This window comes from Photinus pyralis, unplaced genomic scaffold (assembly GCF_008802855.1).
Source record: "Photinus pyralis isolate 1611_PpyrPB1 unplaced genomic scaffold, Ppyr1.3 Ppyr1.4_LG4, whole genome shotgun sequence".
NCBI classification, from domain to species: domain Eukaryota; kingdom Metazoa; phylum Arthropoda; class Insecta; order Coleoptera; family Lampyridae; genus Photinus; species Photinus pyralis.
Genome location: NW_022170511.1, coordinates 17,654,766 through 17,677,611, shown reverse-complemented (window position 1 = coordinate 17,677,611; position 22,846 = coordinate 17,654,766). Strand labels below are relative to the sequence as shown.

Below are 22,846 nucleotides of genomic sequence, written 5' to 3'. Positions count from 1 at the left end.
AGTATACATCAATTTTTTTTGTTACACAGCCCCGATTAGGTAATTCGAATCTGCGAATTTTGTATCTGAGCTCTTGAAGTTTTACTTTTGCATCCAATCACATCACCCAATCGCTAGAAGTTTTTGTACATCAACTAAAATTTGTCCCATTTTTCATTGGTCTTTATTTTTAAGTTGAATGAGTTTCAACCGAGTCTGTTTAACCAATTCAATTCACTTTAAAACGGGATTCGAACCAACACACATCCATTCCACTTAACGCAACAGAAATATGCGACTAGGGTTCGATAGTACAAGTAATTCCCCAAAATGACAATTCTCGTGAGTCACCCTATATGCATGTATATTACTCGTACACACGTACACACCTGCTGATTATATTCGAATACCGTGCTTCAAATCTTAGCATTGGTTGCATTAGGCATTGGTGACCAGCCGGTGGTAAACCGGGACTGAGGACCACATAAAAACTTGGTCGACCAATCATAAAATATGAAAAAAGGCAAAAACAATTAATTTAAAATTGAAGAAATAAACTAATTGTGCGCAATGAATAAAAAAGAGTGGATACTAGATGAGTCAAAATTAATTTTCTTTCCCAAATATCTTTGCAAATATACCAACAACTTTAACTGTAACCAAAAGTGCAAAAAATTCTTCACGAAACATTTTTTCAATGTTTATTTTTTTACTTATTTATTTTTGGACTTTATTTTTAATGCTGCTCTACCATCCCAACCCACTATACATTTACAAATATCCATGCCTGAATCCGGATTGGAACCAGGAACTCTTAGTACCGCAGTCGCGTTTCCACGCCGACATATCAAATAGCGAACCGAAAATTAATCTTTGAAAAATCGAAAACAGCTGTATTTTAATTTTTAAGCATTGTGGGCAGGTGCACCGTCTTGTTGATAACATAAATAATCTCTTACAACATTTAAGAGCACATCATCTAACATATTTTTTAACGCCTTAAAATTGGTAAATACCGATCACCTGTGAGAGTACCTTCATACACATGAAAAAATATTTTATGTTTCAAAATAGTACACCAAACGTTAACACTAAATTTTCTTTGAAATCTTCTCTTGCGCACAATTATACGGTTGTCGATACTCCAATAATGATTATTTGTTCCATTAAACAGACCATTATTTGAAAAATTTGATTCACAAATTTAAAAAAGTCTCTTCCATCGTTTAACGGTAAATAACAACACTCAAATCGTCTTCCATAGTCTCCAACATATAAATGTTGGACTTTTTGAAGTTGAAATGCTCTGTATGTACCTATTCCTTTTTAAATTTAAGTATATTATAGGTACTCTTCCTACACTACATTGGTACTCGGTAGCAGCCATTCTAACAGATGCCGGTGGGTTTGCTTTAAAATAGACCAAAATATCATCTATTTCAATATCATTATTCATTGCCGTCTTCGAAAATCTACATATGTGATGATACTTTTCTTACAGGATATTTCCCCTGATAGAACCGGAGGAAAGGTATTTTTTCTTGCTAGAATGTACACTTCGTACATATCAACTAGTAAAAAATGCGCTTTTGTGCTCAATTTATACTTGTTTTATTTCCCTATTATTCGATAGAGAATTTTATTCTGAATTCAGTGATATAAGGTTGGTAATACCCCTAGATAACAATTTTTATGAGAAAAATGCATGTTTAGATTGATTTCATTACAACTAAAATAACTGTACCATGGACGGAACAAGTTGACCATGGATTCAGATTTTTAGAGTACACAATAGCACTATTTATGTATTGTATGACTACCGAATAATTGCGCTTTTGTGGGTACTTTCCTCCTATACAAAGCGTTTTCGAGATATTCGCTCGTAAAGTTTTGACATCACCAATGGAATATTTCTTCAAGACGTCCCAAGCGCCCTTTGTAAGTACCAGACTCCTACAATCTGTTCTTGACACAGTGTGAACTACTGGTTGAAAAAATTGTTTTTCGTGCTCATTAAGATAGTCTTGTAAAATAGAGATTGTTTGCTCTTATAACTCTCAAGATAGACAAGATAGTAATAGTGGACGAACTAAAATGAACACCCCGTATAGACCAAATTTCAAGTTTTATTAAACATTTTGCAAAGATGATTCCTTTCGTATATTTCAATTTATTATATGCGTGGTGGTCCGGTTAACAAATTTTGTTGCATGCATATCAAAGCAAATTTAAATAGAAGTGTAATTAGTATTCAAACTTTTCCATGGGAGCAATTTGGTTGTTTTAACACTGGCGAGCTTTTAGACATGCTTAACGTAGCTTCATGAATATTTGTTATAGTTGCAATTTCAAATAATGTATATCCTTATCCGGCTTTACATCTCTTGAATACAGAGTGAAACGTACTCACTTTAAAAATGAACTTCCTCAATTAACGTTATTTTCATACTACAAGTTGTCACTTCACACGAAACAATTACGGGCACTGGGACCGCACTAAGTAAAAAGTAGAAAAATAATAAATGAGAAGATACTGCAAAATGGCTTTAGTACGATGCGCACACATAAGGATAACTCGTACAAAGTGACATAATTTCACGTCTCAAAATTAATCCAATTATTCATTCATTAATTCAGTTACTTGACGTAGTCCTTCAAGTATTTATCGTTGTAGGCTGTAGATACGAAGTTGCTTTTTAAGTACACAAACACATTAAATCTCTTTTATATGTTAAATAACGACCATTAGACTGAAGTATATTTAGAAATATATTTCCCTATATTTTGAAGTTCTCATTGCTGGATGTTTAAAATTTTTTTGCAAATGCCCTGGGTGCACATTTAAATTTATTTATGAATTCCGAAAAGCGAAATTCTTCATAAGCGTAACTAGCTCGTTTTAGTTACATGTTCGTTCGTTTCCTTGTATAATTAACAGCTTTTTGTATTTTGAATATTTTACTCACTTACGAACCTTGAAGTTTTAATTCGCTTGGGAGACATTGTCATTGATTTTCATGTTCCTTGTGTCCTCTACCAAGTTAGTCGCGCTAGTTTTTGTGGTTTATTTGTTCTAGCTAGATGTTATCCAATGTAACTCAGATCTTATAATTTTGCCAATTGAATTGAATCTTGAAACCGAGCTTGAAACTTTCACCGCTAATTGCTTCACTAGCATGCATCCATAAATAATGATAACAAAGTTTCGTGTCGGGATCGGATAAAAGTCAATAATTTAGAAAAAAAAGCACAAGGAGGAAAATAAATTAGTAAAAGAAGCATTTAGTCCATAAGATCCCATTGCATCTGAAGGTGCGAACGCAGTATAAGGTATATAACTATATATACTCACGTTTTCCATTTAAATTAACAGCGCTTACCTTAAATGAAAAAAAAGAAAGTTTTTGAAAATCCATTGTCACATGACATGACACTATAACTGCGATATTCAATTTTTACTTTTAGAAGAAATGTCGAATTTCAGCCAAAGGATTTATTTTAGATATCATGTGATAGTCACACTAATATTTACCAACGAATCGAAATATACAATAATATACAAGAGGTTCTATTTAAAAAATGCAACTTTGATATAAATTACCGTGTATAACATTAGCAATTTCGTTTAAAATATTTGTAGGTTGTAGCTTTAAGAGTCCTTCAACATGCCTCGACAATGTGAATTTTAAAACCCATCTTCCACCCACCTCTAATGGCGCACTCATGAAGCTGCATCGAGATTTGTGGGTACGGTTTGTTTAATATCATGCAGTGTATCAGGGTCATTCAACAAATGAATAACTAGTAGTGATTTATAGATTACTTACACTGCGAAAGTTATAAAGCAAAATTATTTCCACGCTAACAAATTGACAAACTTGAATTCCTGACTGCCTTATGTTTACACTTCAAAAAATTTTTTATTCCGTTTCATACTAAACTTGGCAAATTTTTAAAAGCGTGCGCCATTTACTGAAGCACATTAATTCAGCATCACCGATTCTTTCAATGTTATCCTAATATAACAAGAAATTTTACACATGCTTGATAGAAGCAGCTATACGCGACAAATTCGCATATACCTACGAAAAAACTGCGTGCGCAAATACGCAAAGGAAGAAAAATTCGTCATGCTCTCAAACAAAACCAATTCAATTGTTGAAAGTACCATAACCATTTAGGCAACGGCGTAAACGAGGTGAAGCACCGAAATAAAGGAAGATTAAATTTTACCCTAATTGCACAATAAAAACGTGATAATGATTATAACATTGAATTTCGTTTGGAATTACAGTATACCGTAAATACAATTGATATTGAGCGAGACGCGGCGACGCTAACGCTCGAATCCAATATAATTAAAACTTTCGCCGCTAAATCCTATATTTTAATTAAACTTGACGAAAATAAAAATAGGAACTTTATATTGGTTGGGTTTTCGTTAAGATTTATGAGATTATACGTAGTTTACTTCTGGATAGGTTAACAATCTGAGCAAACTTATGATGATAAAATATACAGGGCGCCACACTCGCCAGGTGTAAAACAATGTATAATGTATATAGTCTAATAAAAATTACATATAGACTATTACAGCCAGTACAAAGGTGTTGAAATGCATAGGCATATTGTTTTCTAAGCAATTGCACCTGTCTAACAATGGGAACCTTTGATAGCACTAAATTGTTAAATTATTTACCATAGCAAATCAAAAATTTCGAACTTGAATGTTACCTCAATAAAATATATTTTTAATGTTCTTAAAATTTTATAACATTTCAATATACGAGGTGCCCGAAAAGTAAGAAATCTCGTATGCGTGTTCTTTGTAATCGAAAAATGTTTCAAATAAAATTTATTTCGTATTTAATTTCTCATCACATGGAATTTTTAAAATTGTTTTAAAACAAAAGCGCAACAAATAAAAAAAATTTATTAAAGACAAGTCTCTTGCCAACTTATTTGATAGTGTTAACTTTTATTAAAAATATTTTTCTATAAAATGGATATATACAAAAATATTATATACCTACTATACCTATTCTATACTTTTACCCTGTATGTATGGCCATTAACTAAATTTCACTCGAAATTTCGTTTTGTTTATTTTATTTTTTATGTAGCGGGTGATTTCGTTAATTGGATTCTTTCAGTTTGACCAGATCCGATACTTTCACAAATCTTGGAGTGTAATCCCTTATTAATCCGGTGTCGAATTTCGCCATGCATGCCTACACTTGCGAAAAAGGCTTCATTAGAGCTGGTACAGTTTCATTTTCCTAATACCGCCATCGTGATTGTGTTGATTGTGTAGTGTTATTTTAGAAGATAAGTTGTCCCTAATTTTGTCATCGAAAACCTTCTTATTCTGTGCTTTTCCATTCTCTTGAAAGTGTTGGCTGCTTTGGAAGTCATTTTACATTGTATACACGTGCGTTAGGCATTTCCTTTCTGTCGCATTGCGAATTTTAAACATCATCCCACTTCCGTATTACTACATTTCATATTTGTTTCGTTTTAAATACCACCCTTGCCCTACCAACGTTTTCATGAATAAATCCCTTCAGTTTCTGGTTTACTGCCAGTTTACAGTATAATCTCAAATAATTTCAAATTTTTTATTACAAAAATAAGGTTTCTTAGTACTATGCTTTATGTCTGTCTGTCGGTTTTCTGTCTAACACGATAACCCGAGAATAAGTAGACATTTTCGAACTCGGCACTATTTAAATTAGGAGTTTTGGTTTACAAGTTTGTTCATCATTTTAAAAACTATGAATTACCGCGCATTTTTCCCCATAATACAACGCAAGCATTTAATGAAAATCAATTTGGGGTCCGTACAGCACAACATTTCCCATTCGCGTCGCGAAATAAAAAGACCTAGACTCATGACCAGCGCACTTTTAGTCTTTGTTATGAAACTTTCTTCCGTTCGCAATACATTACATAAATGTATAAGGCGTATTGAGTGTACGAATGAGAGGGTAATAATTTGATATTTCTTAAACTTTCAAGTGATGAAAACTGAGTACCAAATAATGAAACTTCGAAATTATAAACTAACTTAAACTGACATAAAAGTTGTGCAATAGGCTCATTTTGAAATATTGTGCCAATAAAGTGCTCCTGATTACCACCAAAATAAACATGAAAAGGAACTTCTATCAGTTTTTTAAGTAATTCTTTCACATTCGCAATGTTTGATTAACTTCGCTTCCCGTATCTGATGTTCTCATATTTACTTTCCCATCGAGAATTCAGATCCAGATTTTCATCGATTATCTACGATATAACTTATGGGGTAGTAAATTCTCATTCGGCGCGGCTACGTATTAATATAGGCCGTCTTGAATCTGAAGCTTAAAATCGATACTTAGGACTGAAAAGAGTTTCATAACTGGGATACTGGAGATATCTTAATCTTAACTATGTAGTATCATTATAAAGGAATGGATACCTTCAACCCCTAACTTGAGATCCGACACATACTTGGTTCGTGGGGATCTACACAAAATTAGTAAGTTGGTGTCCTCACTATTGTAATTATGTTATAGATGTTCCCGCAATGTGTCGTTGTTTGGATTAAGTATGTGACCCTTGACTTGGACCTCCCAGAGCTTTAAGTTGTGATTAGCGTTCTGCTAATAATAAATTTCTGAATGCAGTCATAATACGTCCGAATTCATTGCGGCCCCGAGAGTTGCATCGTACATAGTTAATGCCCCTAAGCGGTTAGGCTGTATTGTGTAAATTTTGAACGAATATGCGCTGTGTAAACTGACAAATGTTAATACAAAGTAATTGTACCAATTGCAATTGTAAGTAATTTATATAAATTAATAGTAAAATAATGTGAAATGTCAAACGCCTGATTTTTCAATATAATTAAGTTTGCAAAAGACGTTCTCACTTTCGATATAAATGTCTGTCCAGAGTGAGGGGGTGGAAGTTTTTCATCAATTAATGTGTTAACGACCGGTCTTTCGTTTATTTCCCGCTGCATGTCTTTCAGTATTCAATTCAGTAATAGAAAATCAGGCCAGCGAGTTCATTTAAATATCTATTATTTGTTTTAGAGAAATTTAATTAAAAAGGGGAGCTAAAGCGGTTGAAATATAATGAAGGTTAATGTTTACTTCCATTTCAAACGCAGGCCGACCTTATAAATTTATTTAATGGAAAAAATACAACCCATTATCATTACAAAAATACAGATTTCTAACATTTAGTGAAGGAAAATAATTAAAAAAAAAAGCGGCTTCGTATTGCGTTGACGTAAGTTAGTAATTACTTTCAATTTGTTAGTCAACCCCTAATTTTAAACAGGTGTATTTCAAGTGACCATTTCGTGTGATTTACGAGTGCCTCGCGCTAATTCGCAGAAGCTGAAGAAATATTAATGCGAGTCATAATTTCAGCAGGTCACAATTTCACTTCAAATCGATTCTTTTCCGAGAGAAAAGTGGAAATTCGGATGGGTACTGAAAAATTCATTTCCTGAAGGAAATCAAAACGCACTCACTGATCTGTTATTAGTCTTTTCGAAATGGTGATCGATTGCAAAGTCTCGCGTTTACGACAAATTTCGTTTTGTGAAATATACGTAAGATGATTTTGATTGTATATCTCAAAAATATTCGATTTGATACAATGAATTACTGGGCAATATTATGATCATTATGGTCAATGTTTACATGGCAGTATCAAGAAAGACGAACTCGGGTCGTTACTTCTCCCTCATAATTTATTGTACCAGATGCAAGAGAGGGCTACATTTTCACAATTAGCGATAAAAGAAACTTTTCCTCAATTTTACAGGAAATTAAATGATGCACTCCATTTATAAATAACTTAACAACAATACGATTCCTGAAATATGAATTGCGAAAAATACTAACTGGTACCTACTGATAATGACGTAACTAAATACTTGCAACTCAATATAACTCCATTGACTTTACGCAACATTAGATCGTGTTAAACTTGCAAAGAATAAATATTTACATATTTTAACTGCAAACTTTTAAATAATAAAATCTATAATATGAGACAATCATGTATATCTACTTGTGTTTCAAGAGAATGCGTCTGTTGATAATTGTGAACTTCTATAAATAACCCTGACGAGAGTTCCAAACCCTTATGCTCGTTGAAAATAAGATGAAGAAAAAAAATTATATTCTAGGTAATTTTTAAGCAAGCAGAGTTTTCAAGAAGGCAATACTTCGAATACAATTATTTATAATGCAATAACTCTTCGACCTTAATAATAATCTTGATAAAACTTGATAAAAGTTTTTCCTACACAAGACACAAGAAAATCAGATTACTCTAACAGCCATGAGCCAGCCATACAGTTATTATTTAACGACAGCATGATAAAAATTAAGTTTGGCAAAAAAAATTGAGTGGTAGAGGGAACCAAAGCAAGCTTTTTTCAAATAAACCAAGAAAGAGTTCAACATGTATAGCTTCAGAACTACGCCACCAAAAGACTTATGCGTTTGTTTTTCATTTTCCATTTCGCAAAAGTACTATGAACCATGTGGATACAACGGAATAGAACTTGCAATATTAGTTTTTGGGTTGAGTTTTTTTAGGTACACCCTTTCTTATTACATAAAAAGTCCTATACTGTGAAGGGTGTGCGGTGCGGAAAAATTGTTATCAAATTTTCCAAAAAAAAACCAAGTTAGGTTTAATCATTTTCAAGTTCAAGCACACCAAATTTCCTAGAGATTGGAATTTTTTTCGTACCCCCATGTAGGGTCGCGCAATTTTACTACAAATTTTAAGAACAGTTATGCAAACATCCGGTTGTCATATGTTAATGTTAGGATATGTCATTATCCATTGGCGTACTGATTGTGTCAGTGGTGTGGTGGGTGTGTGGTGTAATACATCGTACCCACTACACCACTGGCACAAAAAATATCAGCACGCCAATGGATAATGACAACAATACCACCGTACTCGCCGTTCGAATCAAGGTGCATTCTTCCTAGATAATATTTGCAAAATTACTTATGGATTTCGAAAGATCTTTCAGAGAACATAAAAAAGCATTTTACCTCGCATTTTATACTTTTAAAAATCCTCTATAAATGATCTCAAAAATCTCAGAATATCGACAAGAGATCTAGAGAATTAGGGAAACTAAAATCTGAAGAATCTCTTCAGAATTCATATACTCAAACAAGCAAGTTTTTTTCTACAACTGTCAAAAACACCTGTCATTTTCTGACGAATTTTGAAACGCGAAGTACTAGATTTTTAAACGGTTAATTAATAAGTAAGGTTGCTATTGACAACGTGCGCGAAATCGTCAACAGTGAAAAAAAGTATTTCGCGCACATGACAAAGTTGAACTTAAACAGCAAATTTAATTAACAATCGATTCAGTTGTAGAAAAAATATTGTATATAACGTTAGCGCGAAGTGATTTCTTCAGTCTCAATGCGCGAAATTGAACTTCGCGCTCTTGTTATATAAATAACTATTGAACACTTTTTCCGAGAGATACCTAAACATATGCATAGAAATTCATATGAATTTGGGAAGAATCTATAAAGCCAGCCGCTCGAGAGTCGTAAGTCAATACAAAATTCTTTAAAAAAGATCTGAATAAAATAGAATTGAATATTTAGGGATCAAAATCATTTGGAGTAAGATGTTTCCCGGAAAACCCACAATTGAAGCAAAATCTCATAGTTATACAAGTAAAGAATTAAAAAAAAACCGTTCAATCTGTCAGGAATTCAAAAAAAATCTGCTTGACTTAAAATTACAGTTATAATTGCGGAATTATATTCGCTTTTTTGTTTTTTTTTAAGAAGATGGAGTTTGACATTAGGGACTACAAAACTTGAATATAGTACCTCTTAGCCATAGTCGAGCAGCTAACCCCAAGCTACATTCTCCTTACAGAATCTCTGTGTGAATCGGAAATTTTATTTTTAATAACTGAACAACCACATTGTGTGCTGTTTTTTTATTAATGGGAGGTTTTCATACAAGTGACATTGGAGTCACATTATAAGTAGTACAATAACGCAAAAACCGCAAGAATACAAAAGTTATCTTACGCAGAAAAAAGTAGTACAAAATGAGTACCTATGTACAAAAATAAGGCAAGATAAGAATCCGAATTTTTAAACACCCGATTAGAATCCAATTCTAAAAAGTTACTAAACTGTAAAACTAAACTAAAAACTTTAAGAAGAGAAAATATTATATGATTTAATTACATACAAGTTTCTCAACGTAAGAAATAACAGATACAAGTACTCTCGTAAGTACTCGTTGAGAATACCATTTAATTATTCAATTTTCCATAACTTTAAAATTTAAAGTGTTTAAAGTTTAAATACAGAAGAAAAAGTAGCAAGAGAGAACAAACGCATCTATCTTTTCATTCGTCAAATTTGCTTCAGCAAGAAAAGAAATTGAATTCGACATAATTATGAATATTTTCACCTACAAAAGTTTCACCCCTAACGTTTTTTTCGTACGAATCGCGAAAAGAAGTTAATTACGTCTACATTTCCTGACTTCTGCTAAAGGAAGGCGGAAAGAGTAACCGAAACGCGAACTCTTTCTTTTTCATCCCGTTTAGATCATTTTAATTCATGAATTTTAATTCGAATAAGCTTTCGCTACTATTAAAAGGTCGGTTAAAATTTATGGACAGGTCGCCGAGAGTTGTTTTCGTATTTAATCTTCCCTGTAGGAAACGGAGATGTAAATTTTAGGGTAACGTATTCGAGATAGAAGGGTAGTTTATTTTCGTTTATTAATGGATGCTGCAGGGGAAGGTAAACAGACGGTGACAAAATTCGTTGTTTCACCAAAATTATATTTGCACTGTGAAATATGGGATATGTCAATCTGTAGAGAAAAATTCCAAACGTCCCGACCGGTTGCAAATGCATTAATTTGAAATTGTACATCACACTACCTTTATAAATTTAGAAGGCGGCCTTTAATGCGACTCTTCCCTTAAAACAAATTATTCAATCGCAATATAAAATATTCCAAGGAAGATTGAAGTAAGGGAAATGTAAATCGTTTGATTTACGGTTGGTGCCAGTTGTCTGCATTCAAATGCACTTCCGACATTGTATTTAAATACTGGTTAATGGATACATTGTCGCCCTCTCTATATGCACCCTTTAATAAACTTAATTACCTAGTTGATTTTATAAACACAAGCGCCCGTTAGATGTTGGAGCAGGTAGCAAATTATACACGACGACAACTTTGTACTGTAATTTTTGGTTTCAGCCTAATGTTGAATCACCAAGAAAAAAAAACAAAAAAAAACATTTATAAAACCCAAAATAACTCATTCAAATGGATATTTTCCAACTCTGACTGGTTTACAATGTCTCCTTCCCATAAGTGCATCTTCATAATCGAAGAAGAAATGATGCTGAAATGTGGAAATGTCACACAATTTCCTCTTGTAAATCTCGTAATTCGAGCGAATTTAAACAATGAACACTTATAAAAATGGTGGAAAGCGTGTGATGAGAATGTGAAAATGTGGTCGAAATGGGCATTGCTATAGAAATCTGAAAATATGAAAATGTGGGGATGTTTTGGAAATGTAGTTGTCACTCCCTCCTTTATAACCATTCGAGTTGTACTTTTCCATACAATGCAGGAATTCCCAATAATTTTGTCTATAGCTACACATTGGTCGCCGTTCTTTGATATAAATCGTAAAATTCATCAAATTAATGTAGTTGTAGTACTTGAGTCAATTTGGTAGAAAGCTCACAACATTGTGTGCGTTACTTTAATTTTTAAACATCACTTTGAGAGCCATATCATAAGCGTAACGAAACCGTTGAAAAAGATTACCTCCCATAGAAATATATTACCCTACTTTACTTTTAGTACAAAACGTTTGCCGATCAACTTGAAAGCACATTAAGATAAGAAAACGAATGGTTCTGGAAAAATTTTAACTTTAAGGAAGCTAATCATAGATTTTTCATATCGCGAATAAAAATTCACGTTTCATTTTCTCTTGCCTTTTGCAAAGGAATCTTAAAGTGGATAATTTAAGCAGCAAGGTAGAAAACTTTGATCTTGTTAGACATTCTTTTTTTATTTATAATTGATAAGTCTACTGTGGTATATGTGAATGAATAATAAACTCGAATTAACGAATATTGTACCCTCACTGGGTAAAATAATTGAATTTTTTTCTTTATGACATAATGAAGAGAGAGTAATGAATACACATTTTAATTTAAAAAATCTTGCCTAATAACCCCAAAAACACAGGCACGCGGGCTTTTTTTAATTATGCCCAACTTATATTATAATTAAATTCCTCATGCATTTTACATATTTCGTGAAAACAATGAATGAATATATTTCATGTCAATGGAAACTTCGTTGTCCATTTCAGATTGTAAGGTGTGACGGCGATGAATGAATCTTTAAACTTTCTTTGTTAGATAGCTAATTATGTAACACTTTACAAACAATGAACAAAAATTTGTATAGAAATGCATTATGTAAATTCAATGTTCTCATCGCAGTCATCACTCATCAAGTCATCACCACAGCGGAGCCGAACATGATGATTGTTCAAATAACCGGAGTAGGTACATACCACGGTGGTATAGAAATCAATGCTGCATGCGAGGCTGCATGTCTGTATAAAACCTCAATAACTTGTTTTTATAAATTTTGGTTACATCAATAATATATACGTTTTCTACTCCGAACGGACGGGTATTTCTGATTCATAAATATATTTACATAAATGTAGGTCAAAAGGGGAAACACAATATAAAGGAACATATCATTTAGTGCAACGTACCCCAGATACAAAAAAATAAACATTTTCTCATTGCCACGTTTTGAACTCTACAAGATAGCGTTGAGAGATTTTCAATACAACCCGAGATACAACCTTTCGTTTCGGAGAAATCATCATTTATTTTTTTATATGGCCCGTAGAAAAAGTACACCCAGTATTGAGTAGCAATTTTTATTACGAATACAACACAAAAAAAAACAAAAGCTAGAACCTGCTGGTTTGAACAGGATGGTGCATCCGCACACACCGCCATATTAGTGCAAGAATACCTATCGGAGAAATTTTCCAGGAAATCGGTAGTGGCAATGAAAAAATTGTTTTTTTTTAATATTTTTTTTTGTAATATGCGAAAGTATAAAGTATCCTTTCAAATAACAAAAGAAAAAAATAAGATTTTTATATTATGTTCGGAAGTAATCGAAATTTTCAGTTTTCTTCGAAGCTTGATTATAACCCTTTAATTGTGCATCTTTTCTCTAATTTGATCATCGTCGTATCTTCTATTGTTTCGGAGTTCCTCATGATAACCATTCTTATCTTGAACACAGTGCATAAAAGACCATAAAAATAGTCCATAGTAACAAACATAGATAAAATTATCTCAGAAGAAAGATATACTTCCCTACTGGAACTGAAAGGTATATTCATAAACCGGTCTCATATATGATATTGGTTCAAAACTATTTCTTATTAAGGTTACCAATTCCGGTAATGAACTTTCGTGAACTTTCTAACTAATGACAGAGTAGTATTGAAAGAGTTTTCCGGGCTCAACCAGTTGTCCTTTTTCTCGTCCATTTTCAATATACCTAGTGTCCGCATCGACCCCCCTGTTAAATCATAACAAGCCACTGCTGATCTGAGAGATAGATCCCGAACTAGCATCATCTAACCAATCTTCAGATAGCGCTGTTTTAATCCATCCAGCTAGTATTGTACGTGATGCGGCGCCTCGAGTTGAAATAAAAAATATCGATAATCTCGGTACGGCTCTTCTTCTTACCTCTTGACAGCTTTAAATATTTTTTTGATCCAAAAGATTAGATTTACCTCCCCTGTATCATCACTTAATAATTTCAAGCTAGATTTCAAGTCAATTGCGTATTCCGAGGCTTATTCGTTTTTGGGCCGAATTTAGACCGGAAAAAAAGTGGTTGCTCTACTAACGTAAACTAATCTGTGCCCTCGTCACTGCCTATATTTTCGTAGTTAAAAGAGACACAGAAAAATGTTTTACACAAAAGTTTCTTTATAATGATTGTTGAATAATCTGCCGTTTTTACAAGAAGTATACGGGGTCAGGTAAAAAAGTACTTATTGGATTTATTTTTTGAATTAAAAAAAATAGTATATTATTTTTTTCTAAATACAGGTAACACACCATGGATGATATTTAAAAAAAAAGATTCAAATTATTCAAAACAATCCAAATTTAAAAAATATTCAAAAAATATTTTAAAAATCAAGAGAGGTTCAAGCTCGGGTTCAAGTATCTAAAAGATTTTTTACAATTTTATATGCTATTTTTTTTATAATCAAAATAAGAATCCACAAGTACATCCATTTTAAAAAAAACTCGAAAAAAATAAGGTAAGATCCGCCAATTTTTTCATGTTCCATGTTTTTCAATATGGTCATTCCGAAATTGGCATTTTTAAAATTTTCTTTCGTATCTCTTAAGTGAGGAACCATCAGTAAGAACAATGCCAGGAAAGCATATTTCAAAGAAATTTGTAAGATCTGAGACGATTAGATTGTATTCCTCAATTAGTCGCAGTGTGTGTTTTGGGATACTTGGAACAAATATATATTCGGACCTAACATCTTGGCCCGTATGAATAAAAGTAAGCAAATGCTTATACTTGCAAAATTCAAAGTAAATACTCGTAACTGCCCCTTCATACTGGTCTGTTTAGCATGGTTTAGCAGCGCTGCACTGCGTCCTGTCCTTCTGCTTAGAAGCGCTGCTAAGTCGCCCAGTGCGAAGGAGCACTTACGAGTATCTACTTTGAATTTTGCAAGTATAAGCATTTGCTTACTTTTATTCATACGGGCCATTCACTGAACTTCACACACATCCTTGGATATCCACGAACATCCTCGGATATCTGTGTATATCCTGAGAATATCCTTAGATATCCGCAGACATTGTTGGATATCTGTGAAGATCTCGGATATCCTACGTGCATCTGCTACTGTGTAACAATGGATATCTACTGCGATTTTCCCCTCGGTTGCTCCTTACTTTATTAATTATTTGGTAAAATGTAACGTTTCTGATGGTAAAGTGCTTCAACACACCCATTTATTAGCGGCAAAGCAAACTTTATAGGGGAGTCTGTCCATGAACACGATAACACATTACGTAACACGTCTATTGAAAATGGGCCAAATCCAATGACCTCGTAGGGTCACGCCTCTTTGTCTCTAGCAAACGCTTGAACAAATTCGGCTCGAAATTCGGTTCAAACTTCAAACACAGTTGGCACATAGACCATATACAGCTCGTTGCATCGACAGGCGGGACCTCGGGCGGGACATAGGAAATCGCATGTAAATTTGAAGGAGGTTAGGTTATAGCTATTGGCTTCCCGAATTATTTTAAAGGAAATATCTATTTAGGTTATTTAAGAACATTAAAATCCGCATCTAAAAGAATAAGTTTCAATGATTTTGATTAACCCCTTAAGGAGATACTGCCAAAAATATTTTGTAATTTCTTCTTTCTTATCGCCCCTTATTTACAGGGAACAATTGAGGTAACGGTTAACTGTCAAATGAAGTCATACTGAAATTTAATGCTTTATTTCTATTATTAGCCATGAATTACACCACTGAAGAGAAAGAATTCACGATTAAATGGTATTATCAAGTCAATAGTAATCGACCAGTTTGATTTAATTATCAAAAAGATGCGGATTTTAATGCTCTTCAAATATCCTAAATAGATTTTTCCTCTAAAATAATTAGGGAAGTCAATAATTATTAACATCCTTTAAATTTACGTGGGATTTCCTATGTCTCGCCCGGTCCCACCTGGCGATGCAACACGCTGTATAACAAGTCTCGTCACAAGTCTATTGAAAATGGGCCACATCCAATGACCCCTTAGCCATAGAGGGTCACACCGGGGGGCTCTGTCGCTTTTTTAGATCCGCTTTAGGGGTTTATTCTTAGTGAATCTTCATAAAACTGACGGACTACCTATTACCTTCAAAATTTCGAGATTAAACTCGAGATTAAACGAATTATGAGATATAGATATCTTTGTACTTTGGGGTAACCTTGCAAATATAAGTTATTATTATGAGGTAAGTGAAGGGTTGTGCAGGCAAAATTTATTTATTTTAGTGCTATTTTGCCCTATTAGAAAATAAATAAATTTTGCCTGCACTCTTCACTTACCTCGTCACTTACCTGAAATTACTCTAGCGAAATTGGAGACCTTCATAGAAAATTATTATTATTACTCATTGGCTAGCAATTTTAATTATTGTTTAAATTCATGGAACACACGAACCTAGCTCCTTAATAAATTTAATACAATTTAGATTTTAAACAGTTAGATGGAGTAATAAGAACTTCCATGATTTGTAATGCTTGAATAATTTAACATGCTCTTATTTTTAAGTTTGCATGAGCATTCTATTAATCAATTCTTGCAAGATTGAAAAGTAGGAGCGCTTATTAATAAAAAGAGAAATGTTTTACTTCACATCATAAGTAGTGTACCTATTCGATCACGGAAAAAAACGGGCCTACCAACAGGTGCTGATTGAAACTTATCGCAGAACTTTTTTGTTAAAAGGCCATAAATTGCACTCTACAAAAGCAAAACTACACTTGACGACAAAAAGGGGCAAGGATTTGTTGTTTCATTCAGATTTGTCGTTACAAAACCTTAACAAATTCCCACAGCGTTTCTTTTATTATGCACAGGTAGGTAGGCAAATGCGACTTGCAGATGGAAATAGTAACAATCAAGGTCAGGCAATTATTTTGCACTCGTTTGTGCTGACCTTAGTTTATGATACAAAACGTGCATAATATGAGTTGTAGGTAAAACGTGATTTGCGTTCAGAAAAAAAGTTCTCTAATGCTAATTAAGGCGAATAAGAGAGCAGAAATGGACGTTAATGCTTAAACCTGCAGGTGAGATATAATGCCGTTAGTCTATTATTCTATATACAAGGTGTAAGTAAATAAATTACTTACGCGATTATGCAAAATCCTGGAGCTAAGCGGTTGAAAAGGTAAGGTAAATAGATTTTCTAGGCTTCAATGTCGTTTTCATTTAGCGAATTTAGGGAACACGCATTTCGAAGGATAATGAGAGCGTAATTATGTTGAAAGTCGACGAGCTTCTTGCTGTAACTTTGAAATTCGGCTCGAAATTGTGGTTATGATTGTATTGATTACAGATTAGAGACATTGTAGGTTTACATACTGATAAAACCCTTATCAAGCTATACCTAGTTGTGTAAAAATGTACCTATAATAACGGTGAAAATGGGACGAGTAATTAACTTACCGGTATATGGGAGCAACCAAATAATAAACTAGAAAACACTCACAATGTAAGACCAAATAAATTAATAATCCCCACAGCGTCAAGTCGATAATAAAAAAACACGGCACGGAGAGCACACCGTAAAACACCTATTTACTACTACATAGCGTTTGAAAGACTGACTCATACTATCAAGTCTTATTCAACAAATGGACGTAATCAGCGACGGTGACGACATTTCGAGGACGCGCTTTTGACAATATCCACTGATTAAACTCATATTAAGCAGCGTTTGAATGTTTAAAGGAAACTCGGTATTGTTCAACCTGCTTTGCAGCACTAAAGTGGTCCTGGCGCTGCATCCTCTCCTCTCGCTCTCTCTTTGCGCTCCGAAGATATATCCCACTATAAAAGTCAATGCCTTGAAAGTCTTCTGAACTTTGGTAAATGAAATTATATGTATTTGTTGATCGACTTTATCGAATCAACAACTCTATTGTTTCTAAATAAAAGCTATGACAGCATCACAGATTTAAAGCGCCTCCTTTATCTTTGATACTAACGTGATTTTAGTTTATTAATAAATGTGGGAGATAAAATTAACTTTTTTTTAATACTGATATAATTACAACAGTTTATTACTTCCTTAATTAACAGCAGAGGTATGCGATACGAAGGAAATGCCAGGTTTACCTGCCCTCTAAAAATGACCGGATAAGCGGCTTTTGTTCCTACATGTCGTTCTCAATAGCCTGTATGGAGGTCATTGTTCACTCATTCAGGTTTCTTAAATATATTTACGTTGGTGTTGCAAGGTTAGGCAGAGCGAAGTTACCCATTTACTAAAAATGAAAACGCATTGCACATTCTTTCGCAAATTTTTACGTTTTAGCATCTATTATGGACTTGATAATATTAATTAGTCACCACCACAACGTCCACTCGTAACCTCAACCAGTTTCCAATAAGTTATTTATAGACAAAGATGAATCCTACTTCATAAATTTAAAAAATTTGGAGTTAGGTATTTTTTTTTATTAATTTGCAGATTTAACTGGGACTTTATACAAGAACTTATCTCGACATTTTCAAAGCTATCTGGACACCACTTACAGTCCCATTTGCAAATTTGATGTACAAATTCCGATTAGGCAATAAATCAGACCTTTTTACATTTGGGAAGACACTGTAACCATAAATGTGCTTGCTATTCCAGAAACCTGTGACACTTTCGTTTGTGAGGGTGCCGTTCTTGAGTTCTTACCAACATATTGAGGCCACAAGCTTCAAAGACATTGATTTTGTTTGGTATAGATACGTTATACCAAGTATCAAGGGTGAACTAAAAAGAAGAGGGGAGCAGGAACTTCCACACGAGCCTACACATGTACCTGTACCTAAAAATTGGAGACTTTTTGAGAAATTCAAAACAAAAGGGGTGGCGGGCCAAGAAGCGATAACAATAGGTAAGGCAGGTTTATCAGAGACTTTACGCTTTTAAGTGGATATTGTCTATTCCTTCACAAACATGCCATACCTCTTTTTGGCGCATCAACCACCATTTAAAACGCCTATAACGTTTCTTAGTTCACCGCCCACGGTTCGTGAAACCAGATAGGTACCCAAACACCATGTNTGAATGGTCGCCATACTTGTAGCAAATCACACCACAAAAAGTGTCACCATCTCCCGGTCTATGTGTTAAAACGGCAAAGATGTATACTGTATAGCCTCATACCCGTATGTAAAGTAAATAAGCGCCAAGTGCAAACTTTGTAAAATTGATTATCAAAGGAAAAAATATGTTGCAACTTGCAAGCCTCGGCTGTGCTCTTGGTAACTGCTGTTCGGTGACAAGGCCTACTATCAAATACAACACTCGGAAATATGCTTTTAGTTGTTAAAACGACGACTGAGTACCCTCGGAGAGGTGGGGGACACTTATGAGTCTGCCCTTGGTACGATGCAGACTCAGAAGATTATTCTCTCCAACATTCTCTGAAATGCGAGCTGAAATCCATATGAACATCCAAATGGTTTCCACATACACCTTCGTTTGTTATTTGTACAGGAATTTCTTTTACAAAAATGTATATTTTTTGTTATAAAAACCTTTCAACGTAATCGCAATTGAAATGGCCATTTTTGTATGATAAATAACCTAGTAAATCCTCAAATTGGAAACAATGCAGGTACCTATGGAAATAAATTATAGCAGGTCGACAAAAGATGTTATATACAAAGTTAAAGAGGACAAAATTTCCATTATTCCATTATTTTATTATTCCAAAATTTTTCATTAGAGCCCCGAGCTTAACAACATAATAAAAAATCGCTACTACCCCACCTTTTGCATTCAAAAAACCCCCACTTACTGGACTATACAGTTTCAGTGTATTTACTGCATAGAACAATGAAGTGGAACAGTGACCAAATCAAAAAGTTTTTAAATGTGTATTATGAGAATATGAGGTACTTTAGGAACAGGACAAATGCTTTCGAATAAACTTATTAGCAAGAAGTGAACAGAAACAGAAAACCATGCCGTGCACTGTACATTATTAGTCAAGGCAAATTGGACTTACAAAAAGATTAATTGTTAATGGAGCAAGTGGATATGTTTAAAAGTGGTCTATAAACAAATACAAAACAGTACGTGGGCAGGGGACAATGGGACTAGGTTTTTGGGGAGGATGAAAATGGGCGAAAAATCGTATGACCGGCATTTGCCAGCAATGTTTGAGAATCGTGAAAAACTCACATAACCTCAAATAACCGAAAATCGCGGAAACCTTGTTTTTTAATTGTTCATTTCCCCGCAAAAGGATTTTCTTTTACGAGAGGTTTCCGAAATATTCGTTTTTTTCGGCCAAAAAACCTCCAAATAAAAATTGTCCTTCAGAGATTATCGTAGGAGTTCGATTTGGTGTCCATTCTCTTCGTTTATCTATACTTTTTGAAGAAAAAGAATGTTTTTCTGTTTCTGTCATTTCTCTTAAATAGTTCTCGAACAAATTGTTCCCCCTTTTACTTATGCGTATGGTCTCCCTTTTTCTTATGGTCCCAAAAGTACCTCATATTTTTCATAACATTAAAAACGTTATTATTTGAACTTTGGTAACTGTTCTACTTCATTGTTCCGGAAAAATTTTAACTAACTTTCCTACTCTATTACATGCAGAACTACATAAATTTGACAGTCCAGAAAGGCAAGTCGGCCACCAAACTAGCCAGGTCCTCAACTTCACTTGCCGCTTGCGGGCAAGTAGCAAGTGACTGGCAAGTGCACTTTCCGCTCATTTACACTTGGCAAGTTTACTGACCGAAAGTACTTTCCGCCAGTAAACTTGCCAAATGTAAATAAGACTTGAATTTTAATGGGTAGCAACACATTATACACTTTCCAAAATTTTGCAAAGACCAGATGTACCGAAGGAAAGGGATAAGCGCTCAGACTTGTGGGCGTGAAAACTGCACAAAAGGTGCAAAACGTATACGCATCTTGTAACCAAACGCGGTGTGACGTTTCAATTTAAATTTAGAATTGTAATGAGGTTTGGAATTGATCTACCGTAAACAATATTTCCAATTTAAAGTTTAGAGTGGCACGAAGCTTTGGAATCGATTTCAATATAAAATTAGTATAGTAAACACAAAACCACACCTGAATTAATTACTTTTACATAAGCAATAGAAGAAGCCGTCGACAAATTTTTAGCCGTATAATCCACAACGTATCGACAACAAAGTTTAATTCTCCGCAGTTTATGCAAATAGAACTTTAATTGACATCAATTATCGCAACGAGATGTAAACAAGAATTGAGAAGTCAATACAGGAAATTAACCCGGATCATTTGCACATTTGCATATCAGTATTTCCCATGAGTACACTTTAATATTCAAGGTACCAATTTAATGAAATTCCTCAATGTATACTACCCCCAAACAAAATTCTCTTTTTTTGTGAACGGTCACGTTACTTTGATATTTACAACATTCCGTAATGGTCATTTTATCGGACACGCATTTTCGGGAAAAAATTGCAATTATACCTACATTTTACTGATACAAACAACAGTGGTACTTTATCTCTCTCTCTTTCCTGGGGAAATTTGGTAAGATGGTGAAAGGGAAACAATCCTTAGCAGGGCCGCCCAGACAATTTCAGGGGCCTGGAACAAAGTAAATTTTGGGAATAGAAAAAATTTCAAAGAAAATGTTATTTTAGAAATTTACTGGCATATGTTATGTTCTACAATCTACAATTGGTTATAAACACATAATTATGTATATGTACATTGTACATACACATTCAAGTACATATTGATTCTCAAAAAAATTTTTTTTTAATGCGCTTTATCTGCACAAGAGTTGTGCACAATTTCTACTTGTTTATTATGCTGACAAGTGATTTACCGCATTATTTTACCGGGAACAGCCACATGTCATTTTCTATTCTTCGCAAAAAATCATCGGCCGTACAAATGAAAATGTGGCAACGGCAACTCTATTGCTGTTTCATTCATCCTCACAGATCCACGGCCGGCACGGGGGCCCTTTGAAATCGGGGGCCTGGGGCAAATCGCCCTAGTTGCCCCCCCCCCTGGGCGGCCCTGATCCTTAGGGGTCTTTACACCTGGGCATTTAGGAGGAAGTACGAAGGAATTATGTGAAAAATAGAGGAAAATGTGGAAAATAAAAATCTTAGCAAATTGATCAAATTCTGAGGAAATAAGGAAGAAAAATGAAAAAGTAAAAGGCAAAAATTGTATGAATGCTATTACTACGTATAAACATTGGGGTATAATATGTCAATTCAAGAAACTGGGAAATTAAAAGAAATTCTAGAGAAAATATATAAACACTAGTGGGATTTGTGGTCGAGAAGCCACTAGACGTTTATGTACCTATACAGATTTTGGGGATGAAGCAACTGTGGTGTAATACGATGAGAAAATAATAGTATATTCTGAATAACTCTGTAGGAAGTTTTCCGAAATGGAAGTTGGAAAATCTACGTGAATGTGTGAAACTGAATAAATTTGATAAAATGTTTGATGAGATACAAACATTTTTTTGAAGCATGGGAAAATATTGTGGGAGAAACGAATTTTCGGGAAATTGGAGGAAATAAGAAAAAAAACGCTTTTTGAATTGATTACTCTGTTTAGAATCAATTATCCGAGACAATTACTTTCGATTGGGATAATAAGAGTCCCATTAAAAGATTTTACTAAATATCACAATATCGTTCAAAATTTTTTTTTGGATTCAAACCGATCAGCCCTAAGACACGTAAGTGCACCTGAGATGTTCGTTAGTGTACCTATATTTCCCGAGATATTCATCCAAAAAACTTCGGACAAGGCTGGCGACATGCTGCCCGCGCCCAATAAGTGCACCCAAATTTTTCGTACACGACCACTTGTCTAGAAATTAAAGAAAAATATGGACTGTAATCCCCAAGAAAACTAGCCCTTAAATAAAAATATATAGTAGTATAGATACATAGGT

At 34.0% G+C, this 22,846-nt stretch overlaps 1 protein-coding gene across 3 annotated transcripts in view; it reads right to left on the bottom strand.

The window, feature by feature from the left end:
* LOC116169902 (amphoterin-induced protein 2-like) overlaps positions 1 to 22,846 on the bottom strand; it is a 92,188-nt gene that overhangs the window by 58,103 nt on the left and 11,239 nt on the right. For 2 of the 3 annotated variants that reach the window (XM_031486106.1, XM_031486108.1), the window contains exon 1: positions 17,352 to 17,658. The exons of the other annotated variant lie outside the window; for it this stretch is intronic. The gene's annotated coding sequence lies outside the window, so the exon portion shown is untranslated. Of the gene's footprint in view, positions 1 to 17,351; positions 17,659 to 22,846 lie in introns of those variants that run through there. 3 annotated transcript variants of the gene reach the window in all.